This window comes from Triticum aestivum, chromosome 4A (assembly GCF_018294505.1).
Source record: "Triticum aestivum cultivar Chinese Spring chromosome 4A, IWGSC CS RefSeq v2.1, whole genome shotgun sequence".
In the NCBI taxonomy this organism is placed as follows: Eukaryota; Viridiplantae; Streptophyta; class Magnoliopsida; order Poales; family Poaceae; genus Triticum; species Triticum aestivum.
This window is the reverse complement of record NC_057803.1, coordinates 160,044,087-160,055,539: the sequence shown is the minus strand read 5'-3', so window position 1 is coordinate 160,055,539 and position 11,453 is coordinate 160,044,087.

The following is an 11,453-nucleotide window of genomic DNA, read 5'->3' as shown; positions in this document are numbered from 1 at the left end:
GCGGAGTACATAGCTACTTCGGAAGCAGCAAATGAAGGAGTCTGGATGAAGGAGTTCATATCCGATCTAGGTGTCATACCTAGTGCATCGGGTCCAATGAAAATCTTTTGTGACAATACTGGTGCAATTGCCTTGGCGAAGGAATCCAGATTTCACAAGAGAACCAAGCACATCAAGAGACGCTTCAATTCCATTCGGATTTAGTCCAAGTGGGAGACATAGAAATTTGCAAGATACATACGGATCTGAATGTTGCAGACCCGCTGACTAAGCCTCTTCCACGAGCAAAACATGATCAGCACCAAGGCTCCATGGGTGTTAGAATCATTACTGTGTAATCTAGATTATTGACTCTAGTGCAAGTGGGAGACTGAAGGAAATATGCCCTAGAGGCAATAATAAAGTTATTATTTATTTCCTTATATCATGATAAATGTTTATTATTCATGCTAGAATTGTATTAACCGGAAACATAATACATGTGTGAATACATAGACAAACAGAGTGTCACTAGTATGCCTCTACTTGACTAGCTGGTTAATCGAAGATGGTTATGTTTCCTAGCCATAGACATGAGTTGTCATTTGATTAACGGGATCACATCATTAGGAGAATGATGTGATTGACTTGACCCATTCCATTAGCTTAGCACTTGATCGTTTAGTTTGTTGCTATTGCTTTCTTCATAACTTATACATGTTCCTATGACTATGAGATTATGCAACTCCCGTTTACCGGAGGAACACTTTGTGTGCTACCAAACGTCACAACGTAACTGGGTGATTATAAAGGTGCTCTACAGGTGTCTCCGAAGGTACTTGTTGGGTTGGCGTATTTCGAGATTAGGATTTGTCACTCCGATTGTCGGAGAGGTATCTTTGGGCCCTCTCGGTAATGCACATCACTTAAGCCTTGCAAGCATTGCAACTAATAAGTTAGTTGCGGGATGATGTATTACGGAACGAGTAAAGAGACTTGCCGGTAACGAGATTGAACTAGGTATTGAGATACCGACGATCGAATCTCGGGCAAGTAACATACCGATGACAAAGGGAACAACGTATGTTGTTATGCGGTCTGACCGATAAAGATCTTCGTAGAATATGTGGGAGCCAATATGAGCATCCAGGTTCCGCTATTGGTTATTGACCGGAGACATGTCTCGGTCATGTCTACATAGTTCTCGAACCCGTAGGGTCCGCACGCTTAAAGTTTCGGTGACGATTGTATTATGAGTTTATGTGATTTAATGTACCGAAGGTAGTTCGGAGTCCCGGATGAGATCAGGGACATGAAGAGGACTCTTGAAATGGTCGAGACGTAAGAATCGATATATTGGACGACTATATTCGGACATCGGAAAGGTTCCGAGTGATTCGGGTATTTTCAGGGGTACCGGGGAGTTACGGGAATACGAGGAAGAAGTAATGGGCCTCATGGGCCAAGTGGTGGAAGAGAGGAGGCAGGGCGCGCGGCCCCCCTAGCCCAAACCGAATTGGACTAGGGGGCCGGGCCCCCTTTCCTCCTTCTCCTCCTTCTCCTTCCTTCTCCTTCTCCTCCTTCCTTTCCTCCTCCTAGTAGGAGTAGGAAAGGGGAGTCCTACTCCTACTAGGAGGAGGACTCCTCCTCCTAGCGCGCCCATAGAGGGCCGGCTGGCCTCCCCCCTTGCTCCTTTATATACAGGGGCAGGGGGCACCTCTAGACACACAAGTTGATCAGTTGATCTCTCCCAGCCGTGTGCGGTGCCCCCCTCCACCATATTCCACCTCGGTCATATCGTAGCGGTGCTTAGGCGAAGCCCTGCGTCGGTAGCGACATCGTCATCGTCAATACGCCGTCCTGCTGACGGAACTCTCCCGTGAAGCTCTGCTGGATCGGAGTTCGCGGGACGTCATCGAACTGAACGTGTGCTGAACTCGGAGTTGCCGTGCGTTCGGTACTTGGATCGGTCGGATCGTGAAGACGTACGACTACATCAACCGCGTTGTGCTAATGCTTCCGCTTTCGGTCTACGAGGGTACGTGGACAACACTCTCCCCTCTCGTTGCTATGCATCACCATGATCTTGCGTGTGCGTAGGAATTTTTTTGAAATTTCTACGTTCCCCAACAGCCAAGACCAGCATCTTCGTCAGAAGTGGGCCGGACGGTTCTTCGGGCAACGGGGCCGGACAGTGGATCCGCCCCGCCTTCTTTGTCCAGCCCTAGGGGAGTTGAGAAAAACACTTTGAGCATTTCCCTTGGGTTAGGTGGGTAAAACGCGTAAAAACTTACCGAGCTTGCAGGGCGAGACAGTTGATACCCGCGATCCTCGGCCGAGTCCGGACATGATTTGCCGGACTTGAAAAACACCTTCTAGATGTCTTCGTGCATGGAGCCAAAGAGCTTTTGCAAGGTCTGGTGCTTGGCTGGATCGAATTCCCAGAGATTGCAGGTCCGATGCTGACACGGCAGGACCCGGCGAACTAACATCACCTGGACAACATTGACAAGTTCGATTTTCTTGTCTTCCATATCTTTAATGCGTGTCCGGAGCATAGATAGTTCATCGGACTAAGACCAGTTCAGGCCCTTCTTGGGCCAGGACGTAAGCCAAAGAGGGGCTCCGGATCGGAACTCTGGAGCAGCGGCCAATTCCGTGTCGCGCGGCTCGGTAATGTAAAACCACTATTGTTGCCACCCTTTGACGGAATCATTAAAGGCACCTGTTGGCTATGTGACGTTGGGCATCTTGCTCACCATGGCGCCCCCGCGCTCGGCGTTCTCGCCGCTCAACACCTTGGGCTTCACATTAAAGGTCTTTAGCCATTAGCCGAAGTGTGGCGAGATGCGGAGAAAAGCCTTGCACATGACGATGAATGTCAAGATGTTGAGGAAGGAATTGGGGGATAGATCATGAAAATCGATCTCGTAATAATACATGACGCCGCGGACGAACGGGTGAAGGGGAAAACCTAGCCCGCGGACAAAGTGAGGGAGGAATGCAACCCTCTCTTGGGGTTCCGGAGTGGGAACGATCTGTCCCGCTGTCGGGAGATGGTGGCCGATTTTTTTGGCTAGATACACGGCCTCCTGAAGCTTTTTGATATGCTTCTCCTGGACGGTAGAGGCCATCCACTTGCCTCCTGCTCCAGATCCGAACATTTTCGGAAGGCCTTTGTGGGCGGAGAAGACGAACGCTTGGGCGCTGGAGCTCGGGCGAGGGGGAATGGATCAGGAAGAAGAGGGCGTGGGTGAAGGAGGAGTCCTTGTCCCTTTATAAGGGCGGAAGAAACTATGTGTCTCCCCACTTGCCTGGTAAACTCGCTTATTCCCCAAGCGCCATAATTGATGATGCGGTTGGGTTACCCACACACGTATTGATGAGAATCCCGTGATAAGGGGACACGATCTCTGCTTCGACAAGACGTGCCAACAAAACCGCCTCGCAATATGTGTAGTAGCTGGTTGAGAAAAACGGTTCGAATAATGACCGGGCCATGGCATGATGTCATGTTATGAAAAGTTGTCAGCAAATTAGATTTGTGGAAATATTATACTCTCTACGGTGGTATGTGGAATTTGTTTTGCAGAGCCGGACATGATCCTTGTGTTCAAAAATCTTCTATGGAGTATTCGGAGGAGGAACCCGCCTTGCAATACCGAAGAAAATCTGCGCGCCGGACTCATCGTCATTGAAGTCTGGTTCAGGGGCTACTGAGGGAGTCCTGGATTAGGGGGTCCTCGGACAGCCAGACTATATACTTTGGCTGGACTGTTGGACTATGAAGATACAAGATTGAAGACTTCGTCATGTGTCCGGGTGGGACTCTCCTTTGCGTGGAAGGCAAGCTTGGCAATTCGGATATGTAGATCTCCTCCCTTGTAACCGACTTTGTGTAACCTAGCCCCCTCCGGTGTCCTTATAAACCGGAGGGTTTAGTCCATAGGTCAACAACAATCAGAATCATAGGCTAGCTTCTAGGGTTTAGCCTCTACGATCCCGTGGTAGATCAACTCTTATAATACTCATATCATCAAGATCAATCAAGTAGGACGTAGGATATTACCTACATCGAGAGGGCCCAAACCTGGGTAAACATTGTGTCCCCTGCCTCCTGTTACCATCCACCTTAGATGCACGGTTCGGGACCCCCTACCCGAGATCCGCCGGTTTTGACACCGACAGTGGGTTCTCCATTCATCAAGTGAGCTAATGTCAAATAGTCTCTTCTCACCGGCAAGATTGAAATCATAATTGAGCTCTTTAATGGCCCAATATGCCTTATGTTCTAGTTCGAGAGGTAAGTGACATGCTTTTCCATAAACCATTTTGTATGGAGACATACCCATAGGATTTTTTATATGCAGTTCTAGAGGCTCACAATGCATCATCAAGTTTCTTGGACCAATTCTTTCTAGATCTATTAACAGTCTTTGGAAATTTAATTTAAGCTCTTTATTGCTTAGTTCTACTTGACCACTAGACTGTGGATGATATGAAGATGCAATTCTATGATTAACATCATACTTAGCAAGCATCTTACGAAAAGCACCATGAATAAAATGTGTAGCACCATTAGTCATTAAGTATCTAGGGACTCCAAACCTCGGAAAAATAACTTCTTTAAGCATCTTAATAGAGGTGTTATGATCAGCACTACTAGTTGGAATAGCTTCTACCCACTTAGTAACGTAATCAACAGCAACTAAATATGTGTATACCCATTAGAGGAAGGAAACGGTCCCATATAATCAAAGCCCCAAACATCAAATGGTTCAATAACAAGTGAATAATTCATAGGCATTTCTTGAAGTCTACTAATGTTACCAATTCTATGACATTCATCACAAGACAAGACAAACTTACGGGCATCCTTGAAGAGAGTAGGCCAATAAAAACCGGATTGCAATACCTTATGTGCAGTTCTATCTCCGGCATGGTGTCCTCCGTAAGCCTCGGGGTGACACTTGCGTAGGATATGTTCCTGTTCATGCTCAGGTACACAACGTCTAATAACACCATCTACTCCTTCTTTATAAGGGTGTGGGTCATCCCAGAAGTAATGTCTTCAATCATGGAAAAACTTTTTCTTTTGCTGCTATGTGAAACTAGGTGGTATAAATTTAGCAACAATGTAATTGGCATAATCAGCATACCATGGAGCAGTACGAGAAGCATTTATGACAGGTAATTGTTCATCAGGAAAGCTATCATCAAAAGGTAGTGGGTCATCAAGAACATTCTCTAACCTAGACAAGTTGTCTGCAACAGGGTCCTCAGCTCCTTTTCTATCAATAATATGCAAATCAAATTCTTGTAGTAGGAGAACCCATCTAATAATTCTACGTTTAGCATCTTTCTTTTCCATAAGATATTTAATAGCAGCATGATCAGTGTGAACAGTTACTTTAGAATCAACAATATAAGGTCTGAACTTATCACAAGCAAATACAACTGCTAAAAATTCCTTTTTAGTGGTAGCATAATTTCTCTGGGCGTTGTCTAGAGTTTTACTAGCATATTGGATAACATTTAATTTGTTATCAACTCTTTGTCCTAGAACAGCCCCTACAGCATAATCACTAGCATCACATATAATTTCAAAGGGTAAATTCCAATCGGGAGGCTGAACAATAGGTGCAAAAATCAAGGCTTTCTTAAGTATTTCAAATGCTTCTACACAATCATCATCAAATACAAAAGGAACATCTTTTTGTAAGAGATTAGTCAGAGGCCTGGAAATTTTTGAGAAGTCTTTAATGAACGTCCTATAAAAACTGGCATGACCAAGGAAACTTCTTATACCTTTAATGTCCTTTGGACACGGCATCTTTTCAATAGCATCAACTTTAGCTTTATCAACTTCAATACCTCTTTCAGAAATTTTATGCCCCAAGACAATGCCTTCATTAACCATAAAGTGGCACTTCTGCCAATTCAAGACAAGATTAGTTTCTTCACATCTCTGCAAAACTCGATCAAGGTTGCTTAAGAAATCATCAAAAGAAGTTCCATATATAGAAAAATCATCCATGAATACCTCAACAATCTTTTCACAAAAGTCAGAGAATATAGCAGTCATACATCTTTGAAAGGTAGCAAGTGCATTACATAAACCAAAAGGCATACGTCTATAAGCAAAGGTACCGAAAGGACAAGTAAAGGTGGTCTTTTCTTGATCCTCTTTTGACACAGGTATTTAAGCGAAACCAGAATAACCGTCTAGAAAGCAAAAAATGTGTATGTTTGGATAATCTTTCTAGCATTTGATCAATAAAAGGTAAAGGGTAATGATCCTTTTTAGTAGCTTTATTTAGTTTGCAGAAATCAATTACCATTCTATAACCTGTAACAATTCTTTGTGGGATCAATTCATCTTTATCATTTGGAACAACAGTAATACTTCCCTTCTTAGGGACACAATGGACATGACTTTTTTGAAAACAATGGACAGGACTTACCCACTGACTATCAGCAAAGGAATAAATTATACTTGCCTCTAGAAGCTTTAGTATTTCTTTTCTTACCACTTCTTTCATTTTAGGATTTAACCATCGTTGGTGATCAACAACCGGTTTAGGGTCTTTCTCCAATTTTATTTTGTGCTGGCATAGAGTGGGGCTAATGCCCTTAAGATCATCAAGAGTATATCCAATAGTAGCACGGTGCTTCTTCAGAGTTTTCAATAATTTCTCTTCTTCTTGCTCTGAAAGGTTAGCACTAATAATAACAGGATATATCTTATTTTCATCAAGATAAGCATATTTAAGAGTATCAGGCAATGTTTTAAGCTCAAACACGGGATCACCCTTGGGTGGAGGAGGATCCCCTAGAATTTTGACAGGCAAGTTGTGTTTCAAAATAGGTCCTGGTTTAAAGAATACTTCATTTATTTCCCTTCTTTCATTCATAAACATATCATTTTCATGTTCTAGCAAATATTGTTCTAAAGGATCATTAGAAGGCATGGTGACAGTGGAAACGACACCTATGGAATCACAGGGATCCCTTCTACGGTTGGTGGGCGCGGGGTTGTGCAAAGAGCGGGTCTAGTAGCTAGCACAAAGATCGTTTACCCAGGTTTGGTCCGCAAGGATGCGTAATACCCTAATCCTCCTTTGGTGTATATTCGAGTGTTCTTGAGCTTCTGAACTAGCTGCGGTGCGTGTGTAGTCCAAAAGATCTGAATCCTTCTCCAGTACGCCTTGGGCCTCCTTTTATAGTCAAAAAGGGGTCGCCACAGTGGCACACATGAGGAGGAAAGGTAAATAGTGTACAAGCTTATCGCCTGTCATTATGGGACAAGGCACATTAAATGCACTCCTTAGGTGTCATGTTGCTTTATTGGGGATGGCAACGAGGCCTGTCTCGTCCGTCGTTGTTCCGCCTTGCTCCGACATGCGTCCAGACCAACGAGGAATGCAGCGCCACGTAAGCTGGCAGGCTGCTGAGATGGCATGGTGGTAGGGACTTCACGAAGATCTGCATGCCACCATGCAGGTGCTTGACTAGCTGGATTAGCATCCACGTACTGCCATGTGGGTACCAGCCTCAATTGGTGGGTTGGCCACTGAGCTAGGGCGGTGACGGGGTGACAAGGTCTTGTCGCAGTCCCGCGTATATTCCCGGCAAGGGTCTTGTCGGGGTCTTGTGATCGCCCTCGGCAAGAGTCTTGCTGGGGCCATGTGAGTGTTTTTGGCAAGGAGCCTTGTCGAGGCCTCGGGGACATCCTCGGCAAGGGGGCTTGCAATTGTCTTGTCTTCTGTTCATCGCCTAGTCTTGTGGGCTCTTTGTCTTCACAAATATCCGCATGCCAACTATGCAGGTGCTCCCCGAGCCTTGGTTCCAATGATGTTGATGGTGTCGGTACTCTTAGCCTCAAGGGTGGCCGCGATGTTGGCGTTGTGTGAGCTGCTCCGGCAAGGCTCTGGTCGGGGCTGCGTAGGCCGCCCCGGCAAGGATCTTGCCCGGGGAAAAACCCATTTTGTTGCTCCGTCTTCTACGCCCCTGGCTGGAGCGCCGCTCTGGTATTCTTGTGCTTCTGCTTCCTCCCTTTGCCACGCCAAGCGTGGCCGCAGGTGCGGCTCTGACTGCCCGTGCACAAGTAGAGGGGTAAAAAGGAGAGCCCCTACTTTTGTACACCGACAGGAGCCCCCAGGCCTGGGCCACACATAAGCCAACGCGTTGTTGGGCCAGGCCTAGAACGGTGCGCGGGCATGCGGGGCGGAGTTTTACTGTGGTAATTACCTCGTCCATTGCGCTTCCCCACGACCCGTGTTGAATGCGTGACATGGGGGTCATGTGCGGAATGACCCGCAACATGCTTGTGTCATCCATGGCGAACAGTAGAGAGGTGGCTTGCGTGTTCTCTCGAAACGGCGGAGCCACCTCTCATTTACTCTCTCCACCTTGGAACTGTCATTCCATGTTTCCCACTATGCCTACTCCTTACGCCACATATGTCGCATGCACGGCGCGGGGTAGGTGATAGACACATGGAATACGGGAAGGCGTGCGGGGGTCGATACTCATGTGCCTTCGATTGGGCGGGGAGGGCGGTCCATGGCCTCGCTTGCTGCCACTTTAATGAGCCGGATTCGAGCGGGCTCTTTGTAACACCCATGATGCGGCTATATCTCCCACATGTCGAGACACGACTTAGAGGCATAACCGCATGGTGGTTTAGTCGCAAGTGGGGTAATCTTCACACAATCCCATGTACTGAATAAGAATGGGATAAAGAGTTGGCTTACAATTGCCACTTCACACAAATACAAGTTAAACATACACCATCCAGAATACAATCAAGGTCCGACTACGAAACCAAAATAAAAGAAGACAACCCCAAATGCTAGATCCCCGATCGTCCCAACTGGGCTCCACTACTAATCAACAGGAAACGAAACAAAACAACGATCAAGATCTTCATCGAGATCCCACTTGAGCTGGGTTGCGTCACCTGCACTGGTATCATCGGCACCTGCAACTGTTCGGAAGTATCTGTGAGTCACGAGGACTTAGCAATCTCACACCCGCGAGATCAAGACTATTTAAGATTATGGGTAGGATAAGGTAATGAGGTGGAGCTGCAGCAAGCACTAAGCATATATGGTGGATAACATACGCAAATAAGAGCGAGAAGAGAAGCAACGCAATGGTAGAGAAGCTAGAAGTGATCCTAAAACTACTTACGATCAAGCATAACACAAGAACCGTGTTCACTTCCCGGACTCCGCCGAGAAGAGACCATCACGGTTACACACGCGGTTGATGTATTTTAATTAAGTTAAGTGTCAAGTTCTCTACAACCGGACATTAACAAATTCCCATCTGCCACATAACTATGGGCACGGCTTTCGAGAGTTTAAACCCTACAGTGGTGTCCCAACTTAGCCCATCACAAGCTCTCACGGTCAAAGAAGGATATTCCTTCTCCCGGAAAGACCCGATCAGTCTTAGAATCCCGGTTACAAGACATTTCGACAATGGTAAAACAAGACCAGCAAAGCCGCCCGATGTGCCGACAATCCCGATAGGAGCTGCACATATCTCGTTCTCAGGGCAACACCAGATAGGTCAAGCTACGAGTAAAACCAGTCGTCAACTTGCCCCGAGGTGGCCCCGCGGGTTGCCCGGTTCGGACCAACACTTAGAGAAGCACTGGCCCGGGGGGGTTAAAATAAAGATGACCCTCGGGTTGGCCGTCCCAAGGGAAGGGTAATAGGTTGTTAGGCAAATGTAAAACCAAGGTTCGGCCTTGCTGGAGGAGTTTTATTCAAAGCGAACTATCAAGGGGTTCCCATAACACCCAACCGCGTAAGGAATGCAAAATCAAGGAAAATAACACCGGTATGACGGAAACTAGGGCGGCAAGAGTGGAACAAAACACCAGGCATAAGGCCGAGCCTTCCACCCTTTAACAAGTATATAGATGCATTAATTAAAATAAGAGATATTTTGATATCCCAACATATCCATGTTCCAACATGGAACCAACTTCAGCTTCACCTGCAACTAACAACGCTATAAGAGGGGCTGAGCAAAGCGGTAACTTAGCCAAACAACGGTTTGCTAGGAAAGGTGGGTTAGAGGCTTGACATGGCAATATGGGAGGCATGATATAACAAGTGGTAGGTAGCGCGACATAGGGATAGAACGAACAACTAGCAAGCAAAGATAGAAGTGATTTCGAGGGTATGATCATCTTTCCTGAGATCCCGCAAGGAAGAAGATTGAGTCCAAGAAGTAGTCGACCCAATATAGTCGAACGAATCCTCACAACTCCGGAACGAAACCGAAGCTAACGAGAGAAGCAACCCAGAAAGAAGCAAGCAACATAGTAAAAAATCATCACATAAACATGGCATGATGCACAATCAAGTATGATGCATGTCCGGTCTAAATGAGGCATGGCAAAATGCACAAACAACACTACAAGTTAAGTGGAGCTCAATATGCAACAAGTTGCATATTGCTGAAACACCATGACTTATTTAGTTCTCTCCCATTTATGTACCCAACAATATTAAATGTTGTTAAACATGGAAAGAGGTGAAACATAATAAAACTACCTATCTAGGCAAGTTTAAATGAGGTCGGAACAACAAGCAACAAGTCAGGAAAACCCTCATATGCAATTTATGGATTTGGTACTGTGATACTTCTCCAACGTATCTATAATTTTTGATTGCTCCATGCTATGTTATCTACTGTTTTGGGCAATATTGGGCTTTATTATCCACTTTTATATTATTTTTGGGACTAACCTATTAACCGGAGGCCCAGCCCAGAATTGTTTTTTTTTTGCCTATTTCAGTGTTTCGAAGAAAAGGAATATCAAATGGAGTCGAAACGGAACGAAATCAACTGGAGAAGTTATTTTTGGAAGGAAAGCTACCGGATGGACTTGGACCCCGTGTCAGGAGCCAAGGGAGGTGCTCATGAGGGCGGGGGCGCCCCCCTAGGGCGCGCCCCCTGCCTTGTGGGGCCCCCGAAGCTCCCCTGGCATACTTCTTCTGCCTATATATCTCCATATACCCTAAAAACATCCGGGAGCACAATAGATCGGGAGTTCCGCCGCTAGAAGCCTCCGTAGCCACCGAAAGCCAATCTAAACCCGTTTTGGCACCCTACCGAAGGGGGCAATCCTTCTCCGGTGACCATCTTCATCATCCCGTTGCTCTCCATGACGAGGAGGGAGTAGTTCTCCCTCGGGGCTGAGGGTATGTACCAGTAGCTATGTGTTTGATCTCTCTCTCTCTCGTGTTCTTGAGGTGGTACGATCTTGATGTATCGCGAGCTTTTCTATTATATTTGGATCCTATGATGTTTCTTCCCCCCTCTACTATCTTGTAATGAATTCAGTTTCCCCTTTGAAGTTATCTTATCGGATTGAGTCTTTAAAGATTTGAGAACACTTGATGTATGTCTTGCCGTGGATATCTGTGGTGACAATGGGATATCACGTGATT